Source organism: Citrus clementina, unplaced genomic scaffold, assembly GCF_000493195.1.
Source record: "Citrus clementina cultivar Clemenules unplaced genomic scaffold, Citrus_clementina_v1.0 scaffold_4, whole genome shotgun sequence".
Taxonomy (NCBI): Eukaryota; Viridiplantae; Streptophyta; class Magnoliopsida; order Sapindales; family Rutaceae; genus Citrus; species Citrus x clementina.
The window spans coordinates 5230563-5248395 of NW_006262274.1; the positions used below are offsets into that span (position 1 = coordinate 5230563).

General features: G+C 32.6%; 1 long non-coding RNA gene across 4 annotated transcripts; it reads right to left on the reverse strand.

Moving 5' to 3' along the window:
- Positions 1-3587: 3587 nt before the first annotated feature.
- On the reverse strand, positions 3588-8915 carry LOC112099277. Of its 4 annotated transcripts, XR_002906068.1 has the most exons (7): positions 8613-8915; positions 8251-8342; positions 4786-5166; positions 4632-4698; positions 4454-4546; positions 4287-4344; positions 3588-3776 (listed from the first exon to the last, which is right to left on the reverse strand). It is a non-coding gene; the product is annotated as an uncharacterized LOC112099277 (long non-coding RNA). The 4 variants fall into 4 exon arrangements; XR_002906070.1 differs by lacking the exon at positions 3588-3776 and having other exon boundaries at positions 3979-4340; XR_002906067.1 differs by lacking the exon at positions 3588-3776 and having other exon boundaries at positions 3979-4344.
- Between the last annotated feature and the right edge of the window lie 8918 nt (positions 8916-17833).

The following is a 17833-nucleotide window of genomic DNA, read 5'->3' on the forward strand; positions in this document are numbered from 1 at the left end:
TGACTATGGATTGATTTAAGCCTTGTATTGAATTCCTGAACTGCCTTGTTTATGGAGTCTACACATAGAAAATCATTTGTACTATATGTAGGATGCAGCAATATTGCCATGTGCACAACCAACTGGAACTATTCCAAGTAGGGCTACCATTTTTGCTCCATAATTGTACAATGTCTAGCACAAAGAAGAAGCCGAAATTAAAAAGCCGAAATTGTACAATGTCTCCATAACTTGAAGATAAGGACCAAATAATAGCATTTTAAGTTTGTCTAATATTTTTCCTTACATGGGCTTGTTGCATGGATCTAACACAAGCTGCTATTCCACTATGCAATGGCAAAAATAAGGATTTTGTTCCACGGAGGCTAGAATGAAGAAATTGCAAACTTGATGAGGCCAAATAAGAGTTCATGCTCATGAGTTACCAACAATATCTTAAATGCCATTTCTACTACTAAGGTTTGAGTCAATTGTTTAATTAGTCCTCCTATTTAAAAAATGACCAAAAACACCCACAAAATTATTTTTGTAACTATTGAATCCAATTTTTTTGGGGTACTTTTGCTCTGATATATTTTAAAAATTCAAACAATGGACCAACGAATGCCATTGGTAATAATATAGAAGTAACTTCTAACTATCAAAAGAAACGATGTAAATATCTTAGGTCTTATTTTTTAAATATATGCTCGGCCAACTGGACATTAAACCCAAACCTCTTCCCTTATGGCATATTTGGTTTGAAGAAATTTAAAAAAATAAGAGGAAGAGAGGAGAAAAGGAGAAAGAAATAAGGAAATAAGAGGTCAAACCAAACAATGAAATTAAGATTGACCATCTTTTTCACTTATTTTCTCTCTCCGTCTCTCAATTCCACTCTTCTTCTCTCCTCACATTTCTTCCAACTGAACATGTACTAAATTGAATGATAAATCTGAAAAGGAAAAGAAGAATAGTATACAGTAAAACCTCTTAATAGTGATACTCCATAAGGAATCACCTCTATATAGTTATAAAAAATTATGGTCCCAATTAATGTAGGTTAGTTATAAATAAGAATGTACTCCATATTATAATAAGTTATAATTTTTCTAGATCCCATCTTAAGAAACTTGCCTCCATGTGTATACTTATCTATATATTACAAAATATATATATACTATGTAACATTAAAAGTTTATTGAGATGAAGCAAAATATTTCTCTATTGGGACAATGATTAATTCCCTCAAGTTATTACCAAATTATTAGATAGTACTTATAGAATATATATTGAGAAAATCATTAAAGAGAATACAAAAATTTAGACTTTTAACAACCGTAAAAACCTAAAACTATAAGTAACTACAAACTGAATAAAACAAAAAAACAGTAAAGGGCCATGCATATCCAACTTTATAATACCTTGTTCGTGCCCTTGCGCATCTAAAATAATCCACCAATTAGCTTGAAACCAACTTTACCCATTTGTTAGAAAACCTAACTTTAAATAAAATACATAAATATTTAAATTAACTTTATCCTGTATGCTTGAGATTCAACCTAAATATACATAGAATGATAAAAATATTACTTCCTTTGGTGAAAAAATCTAACTTGAAAGCTTGAATACATTTTTGTCTCCCTCAAATCCTTCATTTACACCTCCTACACTTAAAATCCTGTCCATTAAGTGTTCTCAGATGAATTTTTAAGGATGGAAATACTTTAGATAAACTCTCCAATTCAGTTGTGAAAGACCCAAACTCAATTTTGGAAAAATCCCCAAACCTTGATAACTTTATCTAGTCATGTTAGATGAAACTAGATACATTTATCCTTGAAGTTTAGGGTGGATCGTTTTAGATAGTATAAGAGCACTTCCAATTGAAAATATGAGGATATTTGTGACATCCCACATCCCCTGGGAAGGATGTTTAAGGATGATTCCTTCGGTGTTCAGGGTAGGTCGTTATAATTTCTCTCATTAAAGTAGCAAATTCACCAATAAATTAATTTTAATTGCTCCAAGTTTACCTATATAAATTTAGATAAAAGAACGACAAAGACGACGAGAGCAACTATTTGAAACTTTTATAATGTCATATTTTCTTTGTGTCAAACTTATGACAATGCTTGAATATCAGGGGAGGATCTGGTTGTTTATGCAGTGATGACAAGGGCTTGTTTGATTGGTTGTTTTATGATACCTTTATTTTGTGGTTTATTGTTTGTCCTCCCCCCCCCCCCCCCTTCTATGAAGATAGCTAGTTAGGGAAAGCACGTAGTTGTAGATAATAGACAAGAGCAAAACTATGTAGAGAGCCTATATACAAAGAAATTAGAATCAAATATGAGATTGAATTGAAATTTTATCAATTTTGTGCCACTACTAGAATAAAAGCTCTTTATGACGGGTATTACCCGTCATTTTCGGCATGGAATGACAGTTGAGCAACCGTCATTGATTCCGGTGTTAAGAAAAAATCATGACAGTTTTTATATGTCATGGTAAACATGACGTATTATCCATCACGATTCTGTCATCGTTGGTTTGATGAAAAAATTTCACTCATGACTAATGTTTGTCAATAACATTTCCCATTCATGACTATTTCCCATTCATGACTATTATCTGTCACGTAAACATGACATATTTAATTAAAATAATTAAATTACTTATACATTTAATTAAATATTAATTCCAAAATTTTGGCAGTAAATGAAATATATTTTAATTTTTTTATGAGAATTTATGAAATTGGTGGCAATTTTTTTGGATTATATTTTGGCGGGAATTAATGAAATTGGCACCATTCTTTTTGGCAAAAATTAAAATATATCCTTTAAATTATTATATAAATAAATAAAAACGGTACACACACATATATATATATAATTCATATACAATAATTCTCAAATCCATATCCACAAGTTTCATAAATTATAATCTTGTTATGAAATAAAAGGGTAAAAGTTTGTTTAGTCCTTATATTATGAGCTTAGTACCCATTTAATCCCTATATTTTTAAGAATACCTCAAAACGTCCTTACTATTAAATATTGACACTTATGCCATTATTTTTTTTTTTTTAGTATGCTTTTACAATTTTACACTGTTACAGTAATGTTTCTTTTTTAGATATTAATAAAAAAATTGGATTATCAAATTAAACCCAAAAATAAAATAAAAAATAAAAAACATATATATTAATTTTTGTGAGAGCTCATGTGTGTCCAAAAAAAATTAATTTTGTAAAAAATTAAGTTATCAATTTTTAAAAAAAATTAATATTTTAACTTCTCAGCAGAGTGTTCCACAAAAATTAATATATATATTGTTTTTATTTTATTTTTTGGTGTTAAACTAATAATTTAATTTTTCCTTTTAATAATGTTTAAAAAAAGGAACATTATTGTAATAGGGTAATATTATAAAAATAAGTCAAAATGAACAAAAGGTAATGGCAAGAATGTCAATAATTTAATGATAGGGATGCTTTGAGATATTTTTAAAAATATAAGGACTAAACGGACACTAACCTCAAAATATAGGGACTAAACCAGCTTTTACCCGAAATAAAATAACTACAATAACTATAGTTAAATAAATACTTCATCAGTTATTAATCTGTTTCCTAAAATAACGACTACAGTTTCTTAAATGAACAATCTTGAATCAGATTTTATAAGCCACTAGCAGCACAACTAAAACCAACAACACTGTTTGATGAAACCATCCCAATAAATCAGCAACAATCAACTGAATGAAGCACTAAACTGCCATCTCAATAAACCCTGCTTGAATTAACATCAGCACGTCAAGAACAATCTTGAATTAATAGGAAGAACAAACCAAACTACCATCAAATGTCACACATTCTCATACTTCCATCAAATGCAAGTTACATCAAATGCCACAGTCTCATACTTCCATCAAATGCAAGTAACATATTCAACAAAACCAAATGCAAGTGATCGGATGCTGGAAAACAAGAAATAAACTAAACCAAATGCCACTAGATTCACACTTCTAGTAGTTAAAATAGATGTTGTGTTTAATTAAACTACACGTAGTTTGATACTGACATTACAATGAAAATTCCATATAGGCAGGTTTCCATCCGAGAAGCATCAAAACCAAACCAATGTAATCCAGCATAATTACAAGCTCAACCCAATACAAGTAGACATTATATTTACATATCAAAACTGGCTCTCAAACCAAGCTAATATAGCCAAGTAAATGAACATGAGAATGCACAACAGGCCTACGCTAACCAAAGTATTTAATAAACAGCTCCTCACCTTATATGAGCACTCGGACATAGTTCATCCGTTCATACCGTACCTCATCCATTTCTGCCTGAGTGTAAATTAATTTTTTATTAAACTACAAATGACCAAATGATTTAACAGCAAATATGATGGACAAAAACTATTAGCCAATGATGGACATAAAACATATCACTTACATTGTTGAGCAATAAACTAGGATCGACGATAATATCCCTCATATACAGCATGACATAATATCCACACTCATAAGATCCAGGTTGTTTTGGAACCTATAATAATAAAACTCAATCTAAGTACTTAAAAAGCTATAACAGGTAGTTAATTAAAATGATAGGAAAAAGTAAATTGTATTACCTGTACAATTTTGAATTCAGAGTGCACTCTTTTTTTACCGCTCGTTGCTGCGAACATGTTGATCCCACTAGGAGTTTAAAACTTACTGTTAGAACTACTAAAATGTTTATAATGGACGGAACATTCTATGATGATTTAACTTTGATATACCTACTTTATTACCAACTCTTTAATGTGTTCTGCTGGACTATTTCCTTGCGGATCCATGAAATATCCAGTCTTTGCAGCCACATCGATCACAACAAGAATCCAATGAGCGCTATAATTAAGCGACAACTTGTAAGTAAGAAGAAATGAAAATTAACAACCTGCTTACTAATGAAAATGAATATAAATGAAAATAAATATATCCAGGATTGTAAGGAATGAATATGAATTGAGAGGGGCGAGCTTTGGCCAAACGATTAGCAATTGCTTGTGTCCTTGTTATGTGCGTTTTAAGCGCATTTTCAACTCTGCTGGGGCTAACGTGACCAGGTTCATGAAGCCAAATGGCTTGCCCATTTTATCAGCTGGAATCTTATCATATAAGCAACTGATATTCACACAAAAAGCAAGAATTAATTATTTATATAATCTTTTAATAGATTTTGATAATTAAAAAAGGAAAAAGAAATTACTTACACCATATAGACATGCATGTGATTAAGGCCTAACCATTCCATGGTAGCCAATGCATAACAATCATCCCTCCCGATATAAGCCAGACATTCACTTTCAAATACCTCATTATCAAGTGGATGAGGAAGGTAATTTGTTTTTCCTAGAATATTCAACAATGTGTTGTAGATGCTTTCACACACATTTTTTTCAATATGCATAACATCTAATTGATGTCGAACAAGCAAGTATATACAATACTCTAAATCAAAGAATATTGACGTTTTCTTCCAACAGTTGCTCGTATTACTATTAACATTTTTTTGCTTCTTGCTTGTTCATTTTCCCCATTTGTTATTGATACCTTTAACTTGTTCCCACACATCATGGCCTGTCAATAGTTTTGGTGGGTAACATTCTTCCACCTCATTGTTGAAGGCCTTTTTTTGAAATCAAAATTCATGGTTCTTAGGAAGAAAATGCCTATGGCCCATATAAACATTTTTCTTACTATATGACAATCTGCAGGGAGTTATGTCTTCCCCACAAGCTGAACAAGCATAATACCCTTTTGTCATACACCCAGACAAATTTCCATAAGCTGGAAAGTCATTGATCGTCTATAGTAAGATAGCTCGCAAGTTGAAGAATTCTTTTCTAAAGGCATCATATGCCTCAACATCAATAGCCCATAAAGACTGCAAGTCCTCAATTAATGGTGCTAGGAACACATCAATGTCATTCCCTGGTTGTTGTGGTTTGGAAAACAATAATGACAACATCATAAATTTCCTTTTCATACACAACCACGGAGGAAGATTATAAGTTATAAGGACAATTGACCAGCAATTGTATGTACTGCTTAGGGAGCTATGTGGATTGATTCCGTCAGCTGAAAAGAGCAAGACGGAGATTTCTAGATTCAGATGCAAAGGAAGGCCATTTATCATCCACTAACTTCCAAGCTGGTGAGTCAGCTAGATGACGAAGCTTGCCATAAACTCCTCTTTCATTTGCATGCCAAGTTAAGTCCTTGACAGTTTGTGGTGATTGGAACAGCCGCTTGAATCTAGGGATGAGTGGGAAATACCATAAAACTTTTGCAGGAACCCATTTCCTATATTTTTCCTTAGAACCATTTTTTTTTCTGCCACCGTGATACTCTACAAGTAGGACATTCAAAAAGGTTCTCATATTCCTTTCTATATAGTATGCAATCATTTGGGCAAGCATGTATTTTTTTCATACTACAAGCCCAAGGCAGACATAGCTTTTTTTGCCTCATATGTACACCTAGGCAATGTATTGTTCTCTAGTAACATGTCAACAAGGAGACTCAATAAATCTGAAAAGCTAGTATCGGACCAACCATATTTTCCCTTCAAGTTGTATAGCTTAACCAATGCACATAACCTAGTATATTTTTGCAAACTCGGGTACAAAGGTTTCTCGGCATCTTCTAATAAGGATTTAAAGGCCTTAGGATCATCATCAAAATGCTTGTAAGCATCATTAATCATGTTTACAGCCTCACCCTGATTAAGGTACATGTTTTGTGGGTCAACTTGATCACCTATATCAATTTTTGTCATACCAGGTTCGGTTTCCCCATGCCAAGTCCAAATAGTATAACTCTCATCAAAACCCTTAAAAAATAAATGGTCTCTAACTGTCCTAGAATGATAAAATGATAGGTTTTTACATTTGATGCAAGGACACCTTATAAAATCACCATTATCAGAATTTTCAATTGCAAAATTCATGAACATATCCACACCAACAATATATTCTGCAGACAATAACACCCATTATTATCATAGAATAAAATGCCAGTATAAGATTTTTATTTATATTAGTATAACAAAACCAAATATGCTACTGATCATGTTATGTATTTAATTACATATGACCACTAGGAGTTTTATTTTGGCTACTGATCATGTATATATTTAATTGCATATGATCAAATTTAATATTTTAATAGAAAAACAAAAACAAAATAGACTTTACTTTCATTAGTTTAATGAAATAGGCAATGTCATGCAAGGGAAATGGAATAAAAAATAGACATATACTACTCAAGTAACCAAAAAGTAGCATTATACAGGGCCAGAAAAGCAATCATATATCTATTTACCTGCTTGATTATGCAACTTAAATGCTTTTTTTTACCAAGTATTTTACAACCACTTGTCTCTAACTTGAAGAATATATAAATCGAAAGAAGTTAAACATTAATGCTTTTTGCCTGGCTCAATATTGATTATTTTTCTTTTTTAACTTTACAATACAAAAATCGAAAACATACAAGTATCAAACAATTTGGGAGACCCATGTGTGTCAAAAATGCAGCACATAAAGGTCCTCATTGTGCTTTTGACTATTTGAAAAAACAACGAGGACCACAAACCAAATAAGCAAACAACGTCCACAAACTGTAGGAAAAAAAAATATGCTCGAGACCACAAATAAAACTATTGTAGTAAACAATATATACCAACCAATTGTTTTCTTTATGACACCATCAAATTACACAAAATGACAACATTGTTTAAACCTTTGCGAAGCCTACTGCACATAAAGACGATCCGAAGCTGTACACACAATCCATGCAAAATTAGAATCACATGCAATTCAGGGCTTAATACACAATCCATGTGGAGTCAATATAATATTCATAATGATTACAAATGGTCTTTACAAAGTCAAAAACAAGTAAACAACAATTAAATTAATGACTTAAATCATCCCAATTAGACACGCAAATTAGAAATAATTAGAATCACAACCACAATTTCACATGCAACACTTAAAATCATTTAAATTTGAAATGCAAGAACTTGAATGCACTTGCATTACATCAAAACACCAAAATGAACAAGCTATCTTCAAAGCTCATAGCAATTTAGGTATTAATCAACCACAACAACCATAACCAGAATTATGACATAATTGCACCATTTTCTTTAAGACCAAAGAAATATAGAAAGTACCACCCATAGAGTCAAAGGATGCAAACCTCATGGTATTTTAATTTCACTCATGCAGCAACAGAAACCAAAAGCTTCTTCTGTGATAATAGTGGCCTCAACCTTACGGCCACATCTTTAACTGTAACAAGTACATAAGAAGTATTAGAACCTAAAAAATTTAAATAAATAAAAAAGAAAAATAGATAAAGAACCAGGACCACTCCCAAACATTAAGAATAATTATTTAGGGAACCACTGGATCTATATATATTTTCACGGCTAAAATTTACTTAGGTTCCATTAGAATGACACCCACATCTAAAAACCATCACATGCATTACCACTTAAAATTAGCTAGGGATATAACATTGCAAATTAAAAATTTGAGTGAGGCTTTTGATGCACTTACTTTTTCTCTTTCTTCTCTTTCTTCTCTAATAACAGTTGGTGTTTTGAATAAGGGGCTATTGGGTGACGGCTAATGAGTGTCAGTGCAAAGGGCTTGGTAGTTGGAGAGATTTTGTAAATTCGTAATGGGTGGTTGGTGGTTGTTATGTGCTTCGTTCAATTGATTTTCTCCAATTGGGTGATTAGGTTTTCATCAATTGAGTGAAAAATAGGGCGTAGCAGTGCGATGTTTCTTCTGTGCTTGAGAGGGTGGAGAACGAAAAAGAAAAGGGGCTACAATCGTTGCACACTCAGCAAATTTTGCTAAGTGTTGAAACAATATTTCCAAAGCAAAACGATGGCGTTTTGCTTTTCTTTTTAGTTTAAATAATTCAATTAAAAATGCTTTCACCGGTTCCAAAGCCAAGCAAAACGATGGCAATTTGTTCTTTTTTTAATTTAAATAATGCAATTACAAAGGGCATTCACTTGTTCCAACACTTAAGCAAAATTTGCTAAGTGTTGGAACGTTCTTTCCAAAGCAAACGATTGAGCTTTTTTTTTTCATTCAATTACTTAACAATGGAAACCTTGTAAATAAATTAAGTTATACATTAATGAAATATTTTTAAATAATTAACAATGACAAATTTATAATATTTAAAATTTTAAAAATAAACAAATTACATGTTGAAAATAAATATTTTTTAAATAATTCACTACAGTCCATCACAAGTTTGTGTTATGTAGATAAAACAATTTAAATGCCATGCCGTTTAAATTTTTAAAAATTTAAATTAATCAACCATGACATTTATCCATCATCTGTTTACGTTTGTTGTCTATCAATCACGAATGCATCATTAAGGCATGATATATTGTATCACGAAAATGTCATTATTTCATAATACAATCGTGACATATCCGTATCTGTCATAAAAAATCTGTCATAGATCAGCGCTTTTTTAGTAGTGTGGATAATTTTATTATTGGCCTTCTCACTTTTACATATTTTCTATTATGTTCAATCATATTTATGGAATTTTATTGATGCTGCAAGAAAAATGATTATTTCCAAGAACAAATACCTTTGGAAATACATAAATACCTTCAAAAAAACTCATTTATCAGAAAGTCACACCATTAACCATCGTCCTATTAAGTTACATTAGAAAAAAGAATTTCGATAAGTTGTCGAATAAAAAATCCATTTTCAACCATAAAACTGTTGAAAATGACATTAATTGTCCTTAAAAATGATCTCTAAGAAACCAAATAATAACATATTTCGAATTGCATGTGCTCTTCGAAATTGCACAAATTGTCCTCGGGAACGAGATTGGATAAACCAAATGATTACTATTCCACCCGTAATTTACCCTTGAAAATGCAAGACACGTGTCAGAAACATGCTTCTATTTTTCTTCAACGACTATTTAATTTATTTAATAATTTTTTTAATGAAGTATATGTATTATTAATGCAACAAAATATAGTAATAATAATACACAAAATTTATTAAAAATAGCTTTATTAATTTAAAAATAAAATCATAGAAATCACATCCACCAATAAAACTATAACAAAATATCAATTTTAATAATATATTCCCCACCCAAAAAAAAAAATCCCAAATGTATATACAAAATGATCTTGTGTCTTGAAACTTTTTCAGGCATCCTCCGACACGTCTTCTTCATCCTCTGAAACTTCTTTCTTGATTCCCTAAAACCTTTGCCTCAACCTCATCTTCTCCATTCTATCATCATCTTCATCCGAAAAAAGAATTTACTATAAAAATGAGAAAAAAATTAGTCATTAAATTATTAAATCAGTATCTGGTATATCAATATGCTATATCTGAACAGTCATTTTGTATAAAGCTTATCATAAGTACTATAACCAAGATCTGCTAAAGAAGCCTAACAAAATATGAGACTTGAGCAATGGATAATAGTCATCAGTGCAATATTAGTTATGCAGAAGCAAATATGCTATATTTGGAGTCACTAGCAGGAATTGGATTCTAATTTTGGCAAGTAATTACTACCTTCAGAAGATTTATGCACTTGCATTAAATCTGGTCCATCAGTTAGAAAACCTAGGTCAGTTTCCATAGATTTGAAAGTGAAAAAAATAAAAATAAAAATAAGAAGCTCGAAAGTAAATGAAAAATTAACAATCTGTATCTTCAAAGATGATTCTTGTGCACTTGACTTTCCCAGCAAGAGCTTTATTATTTTTTTTCAAATTCTTCACTTCCTTCTCGGAAACTATATTACAGTGATGAATGCAAACAATGAGCATGGAACAGTTGCTTCCTTCTCAAGGTTATTGCCCGAATCACATACTCCCTTAGATTCAAGGGATGGACATGTAAGCTTGGAGGATGAGCAAACAATTTTCAGGCAGATGCATATGGGTAAGCAAGCCACTTCACCTCCCAAACAAGAAGAAATCTGAACAGCAAGGAAGGACTACAGCATTGTTTTACACCACCGCTGGGCGCCTAAATGGGTTTAATTGAATCTACACGGCATAGGCTTTGAATCAATATATGATCAAATAGAAGAACAATAATTGAGGACCAATTTGAATCATGTAGCAATGCCAGCATTTAGAGCAATGGCTAAATGAGGGAAATGATTCCCGTCAGTAGAAAATAAGTCATGAGAAATCCAACACGTATAACAATGCAGACATAAGAGGCTTTGTATGGACTAAGGAAAGAAAAAAGCACATAAAAATGTATGGGCAGAGCAGAAGAGTACACCTTCATGACGTCTCTATGTCGATAAATGATTGTTTCTTTCTTAATTCGTTTAACTTAATTACTAGCAAATAGAACATATGAACTAAGTCTTGTCAAGCTAATAGAATGGAAAGTCAAGATTCTAATTTCACCATAATTTCTTTTTATTAGTCCTGCACATAAAACACACATGTTGCAAAACAAATGCTTTAAATAAAGTGGAGCAACATATATATTAGAACTTTGCAAAGTATGTAGACACCGTGGTTACATCTATGACTACAACTTTATTAGAAGGTGGAACCCCCATTGAGCACAGCCTCACTCTCCTCAAATATTTAATCACGTGGGTGTCATTGCTATTGTCTCTCAAACGCAGAGAAAAGTATACGCATGCCATTTAATCAGTTGCCACCAAGCTCAAAGAGCCACAAATTGCTTATGTGATTGAATCGTTAAGCCAAGTCTCTGCAGGAATACCTCTATCTGTCCTTTTTCATGGTCAAGATTTGGTCTTAGACGCATAGCTTTCGAGTATCAAGCTTGTGGGTGAAGCTGATGAAGAAGACACTAGAGTTTTATCATGTGCACACTTTTGTTTGAAAAATAAATCTGCCCCTGCGATCTTTTCTGCAGGGGTAAGAAATAGCTTCCCTTATTTGGGTGATATGAACACTTTTTCATTTTTTTTTTTTTTTATCAGCTCATGATTTTAATAATGCTTTCTCTATCATCTATCATGATGGATATTAGTTTTTGTATTTTTCTAATAAACTTTTTTTTTTGGGTTAGAATGCGGATAAAATTCAAGTAATTGTTCTGCTTAATACATCACGGAAGCTCTACAAAAACCAAATTATTAACCGACCCGCTGCTCTAGCTAATCTTCCGAACGCTGGCGGCATGCTTAACACATGCAAGTCAGACGGAAGTGGTGTTTCCACTGGCGGATGGGTGAGTAACACGTAAGCACCTGCCCTTGGGAGCCGAAATTAACAACCAACCGAATTACAAACCGAACCAAAAACTAAAAATACCGAACCGAAAACCAGAATGCCCACCCCTATAATCTATTATATAGATTGGCTGGGATACTGTTTAAATATCATCTTTATGTAAATCAATAAGTAGGAGCATTAAATGGTCAAGTAAAGTTACCCGAATTGTAACATTTCGCCTCCTTTAACTATCTCACACCGTCTCCCTTCTTTTCTCTCTCTGAGAAAAAGAATGAGAGTTGAAAAGTGAGCCTTTGGAGGCTAGTATTATCACCTACATAGGTTGGGTGCTTTTTCATCTGGTTTCTCTACTTTTCTTTCTCCAAGCCGTTCTTTTGGCTTGGTTTCATTATTAGTTTCGATAGCAAATAAGCAGTCTTTTAAGATGGATGCTAAAGAGCTGATTCGCAAATGCTAGGAAATATCTTTGAGTGGAGATAAGAAAGGAAGAGTATCTTTGAAAAGCAAAATGAAGGTAGCAGGAAAGAAGATTGTACATGGATGCTTAGTTGGAAAGGTCCTGGTGAACAGAGAAGTAAAAATTGTGGGGTTGAAAGCTGCCTTGCAGCAAGTGTGGAGAACCATAAGAGAAGTTCAAATCGAAGAAATGGGAGACAACATCTTCATATTCAGATTTGGAACGAATGCTGATAAGAGGAATATTTTAGCAAGGGGGCCATGGCACTTTGATAGAGCTCTCACAGTCCTAGTTGAACCAAGTGGTATTGGGGAAGTAACCAAACAGTCCTTTACTCATGTATCTTTTTGAATCCAAATACACAATATTCTTATCATGTGTATGAATGAAGAAACAATTAAAGAGATTAGTGAAGAAATCGGAAAGGTGGAGGAAGTGGGGACTAATGCTGCGAGAGAATGTTTTGGCAAGTTTATTAGACTCAAAATTTCGATTGATGTGACTAAACCACTGATGAAGGTGGTAGAATTAAAAGATGAGGATGCTGCAGAAGAAGAGAACACGGAAGAAGAAAGTACAGAAACAGAAGAAGGACGCATAGAAAATACCAAAAAGAAAGTCATTCCCATGCTAGTGCTATTTTTTTTGTGGTTGTATTGGGCATCAATACAGGGAATGTGCTCAATACAAAAATCAAGCTAGAAAAGAAATGGCTTATGGGCCATGGCTGAGAGCGATTACAATGGCAGAAAAGTTGAGATTGAACAGAGGAAGGGAAAGGTGGAAGAAAGAAGCCAATAAACAAAGTAATGAGGGGTCAATACAAACAAGTAGGGGTGGGTATAAACCCACAACCCATGGGTTTACTCAAACCCAAACCAAATTAAATTGTTTGGGTTAGGTAAATCATGAAAATGGGTTAGATGGGTGTTTTATATAGAAAATCATTTCATTATGGGTTGGGTATAGTTTACCCATGGGTTATGGACAAACCCCAACACTCAAAATTTTCAAATGAAATAAATGAAAACAAAATAAATGAACACAAATAAGTGAAAGGCCACCGTTAAATTTTTTGCGGCGTGATCAATTGTCAACAGTTAGAAAATGAAAATAACAGTAAAAATAAATTTAAATTAAATAAATATTGTTGTAAATAACATAAATTTGTTTTCTTATTTACAAAAATTACATGAATAGAAACTAAATAAAAAATTAAGTATTAAAACAAGAAATATATGTTTTGATATGAGCAAAAAAAATTAATAATAAAATTGTTTCTTGTAATTATTTATTTTGTGAACATTTTCTTATAATAAACATTTTGTAATATTTTAAAATTAAATGTAAAATCTTATAATAAATTTTTATTTGTCATTCAAGTTTTCTTATAATAATTTTTTTATCATTTTACTAATAATCTTCTTATATATTTATTATAAGAAAATTTTCACAAAATAAATAAGTATAAAAAAATTTTATTATTAATTTTTTTGTTCATATCAAAACATATATTTCTTATTTTTAATGCTTTATTTTTTATTTTGTTTCTATTCATGTGATTTATTTAATTTATAATAAATATAAATAAAAGAGTAGTTGAAAATAAGGGTAATATTGTAAACTTATACTATTATGGGGGTTTTTGGCCATTATAAAAACAGAAGGGGGAAAAATGATATATATTGATTACTGTAGGCGGAAAAGTGGCAATCTCCCTAAAATTAAGTATATAAGTAGACAACATAACGCAAAACTACCAAAACGATAAATAAAAAAAAATATTACATAATAAATAACAAGTTGCAAAATTTATTATTAGATTGTTAATGTCATGTTTGTGAAAGTTTATTATTAAAGTGTACGTTCTTATTTATTGAGAAATAATAATTTTTGTGATTAAACTTTATTTTGATTTTCTAGTATTCTTTAATTTAAGGATGAAGTTATTGTAAAATTTATAATTTTTATCCATTATATTTTTTTATATTTTAATATCAATTTAATAATTAATAACAATTAATAATTATTATAATTTTGATATAATTAAATTTTATTAAAATAAAAATTATTTTGATAATAAAATTCAAACCAAATCCAAATCAAACCCAAATGGTTTGGTTTGCGTTGGGTTAAAAATATTTGGGTTGGTTTGAGTTGGATCTAAATTTTTATGGTTTGATTTGAGTTAACTTAAAATCTAATCCAAACCAACCCATGCCCACCCCTACAAACAAGAGTTGAGGCCAACCCAGAATTGAAGTAGAGTTGAGCAAGAGACAGCATCAGTGATTCAGAAAACGAAGCCAAGTTAACTCGGATTCAAGAGGATTTGAATACGGGTGGGCCAAGGATGGAAGAGACGGAAAAACCAAAATGGTCAGAAAAATGTTGTCAAAAGCTGATGCAGCCAGTTGGGATTGACATAGTACCTCAAAAATAGAGAATTGAGGTAGGAAGAACATGCACAAATGAGAGGGAATATGAGATGGGAATTGGACAAAGAAAAAATGAGAAGGAAGAAAACAAAATTGAACATAACCCAAATGATAAGGTGGCCCAATTAGAAAAAACACAGCACAAGCCCATCTTGAAACAAAATGTGGGGAAAGTGAAGAGTTGGATGAAGCACACTCTAAGATAAGGAAATAGAAATAGAAGCTCCAAGCACGGACAATAGTAAGAAAAATGGGTCCAGACAATGGGCCAAAGAGCTTAAATAGGCCTAAGGAAGACAATTGCGGGGGAAGTCCAAATGAAAAAAAGAATAAGAATGTGCAGTCCAAGACATATTAACTTTTGCTCCTCAATAACAAAGAGTAAAATCGGGATGGAAATAAAACAAGATAAAGACGTGGAGATGACAGCAGCAACAAAGGTGGAAGAATTAACGGCGGAGGCTGGTTGCCAGCCCCACCGACAGTTATGAGAGCTTTAAGCTGGAACGTTCGGGATTTGGGAAATGACTAAGCGTTCCATGAAACCCAAAAGATTCTCCAAATGCATAGGCCTGAGGTTATGTTTTTGTACGAAACTAAAATGAGGACCGGGCAAATGCAAGGTAAAGGTAAAAAGTTAAACATTGAGAATTGCTTTGCTATTAGTAGTAGAGGTAGAAGCAGTGGTTTACCATTGTTGTGGAAATCAGAAGTAATGGTGAATATAAAATCTTTTAGCCAGCACCATATAGATGCAGTAGTTCACTCTGAAAATGGCAGCCTGTGGAGGTGTACGAGGATTTATAGGCATCCTGAAACAGACCAGAAACAACATACATGGACTTTATTGCGAAGATTAGCCATATTATTCTCTTTACTATGGCTTTGTTTGGGAGACTTTAATGAGATCTTAAAGCTAGATGAGAAGACTGGGAAGAATGATAGGCGTGTGTCTAGTATAAATGAATTCCGCGAAGCTGCTAATGTATGTGGTTTAAAAGAATTAGGCTGCAAAGGCTATCCATTTACATGGTCTGACAGGATGTTTGGTCCACATTTGGTAGAAGAGAGGTTAGATAGGTTTCTATGTTGCAAAGCTTGGGGAAGTATGTTTCATGAAACAGCAGCATAACATCTCGAGACGTGCACGTCTGATCATAGTCCAATTCTGATGATTGTGGAAGAAAGGGGCAGAAGCAAAAGGTACATCAAAAGAACTTTCTCAAGGGTCCATTGTGAAGAAATGTGGAGCCCTTATGAGAAATGTCAAGAGATTGTCCATGATGAGTGGAAAGCGAAGAGCAACTGGAACTGTGAAGATCTAATTACTCAATATAAAAAGACAGCAAAAGATTCACTAGCCGAGTTACAATTGTGGAGCAAAGAGGAATTTCGGGTCAGAGAAAAAAAAATTGAAGAAGCTGTTAAAAAAGTTGAAGGCTCACAGAGAGAGCAGTAACCAATAAGGCAATAGAGAAACAAATTGATGACTTGCTTATTGATGAAGAAATTTATTGGAGACAGAGATCAAAGGCTGTGTGGTTACGGGAAAGAGACATAAATATAAAGTTTTTCCACTCCAAGGCTACTTCGAGAAAGAGGAAAAAAATGATTAGAGGAATTGTTGATGAAAACAACCAATAGATAGAAGAAGCTAATGAAATTGAGAAGATATTTTGTGAGTATTTTGACAATTTGTTTACCTCTAATAATCCAACGAAGCACCAGATGGAGTCAGCACTTAAAGACATGCCTTGTAAAATTTCAAGTGCGATGAATGCACAACTCAATCAGCCCTACACAGAAGCAGATATCATAGAAGCTTTGAGTCAAATGCATTCAACAAAAGCCCCCAGTCCAGATGGTCTTCCAACAACCTTCTTTCAAAAGCATTGGAAGTCTGTGAGCCAAGGAGTCATAGCTACTTGCCTACATGTTCTTAATGATGGAGGTAATATCACCCCCCTGAATCACACATATTGCTTTAATTTCGAAGGTTGACATGCCTAGGAAAGTGGGGAATTATAGACCTATTAGCCTTTGAAATGTTATTTATAGAATTATTGCAAAAACTATGGCAAATAGGTGAAACTAATTTTGAATCATGTTATCTCCCTAACTCAAAGCGCCTTTGTTCCTAATAGACTTATAACCGACAATATAATTATCAGTTATGAATGTCTTTATAAAATAAGGCTTAGTAAAGGGAAGAAGCATTGGCTAGTAGCTTTAAAATTAGATATTGGCAAAGCATATGATATGGTGGAATGGAACTTTTTGAAATGTACACTAGAAAAAATGGGGTTCTCCTCAAAATTTGTGGGGCTGATTATGAGGTGTATAATCACACCATCCTCTCGGTGTTGATAAATAGGGTGGCTAAAGGTTTGATTAAGCCGCAAAGAGGGCTAAAGCAATGATGCCCTTTGTCTCCATATCTTTTTATTCTTTGTGCAGAGGCTTTTACTAATCTCTTTAGACAATTTGAATTACACAAGCATATTCATGGAATCAAATTCGGCAATGAGTTGTTTATCATTCACCTATTATTTGCAGATGACAGCTTGATTTTCGTAAGAGCTACAAAAGAAGATTGCTTGAGCTTGAAAGGAGTTTTTTATTGTTATACTACTACTT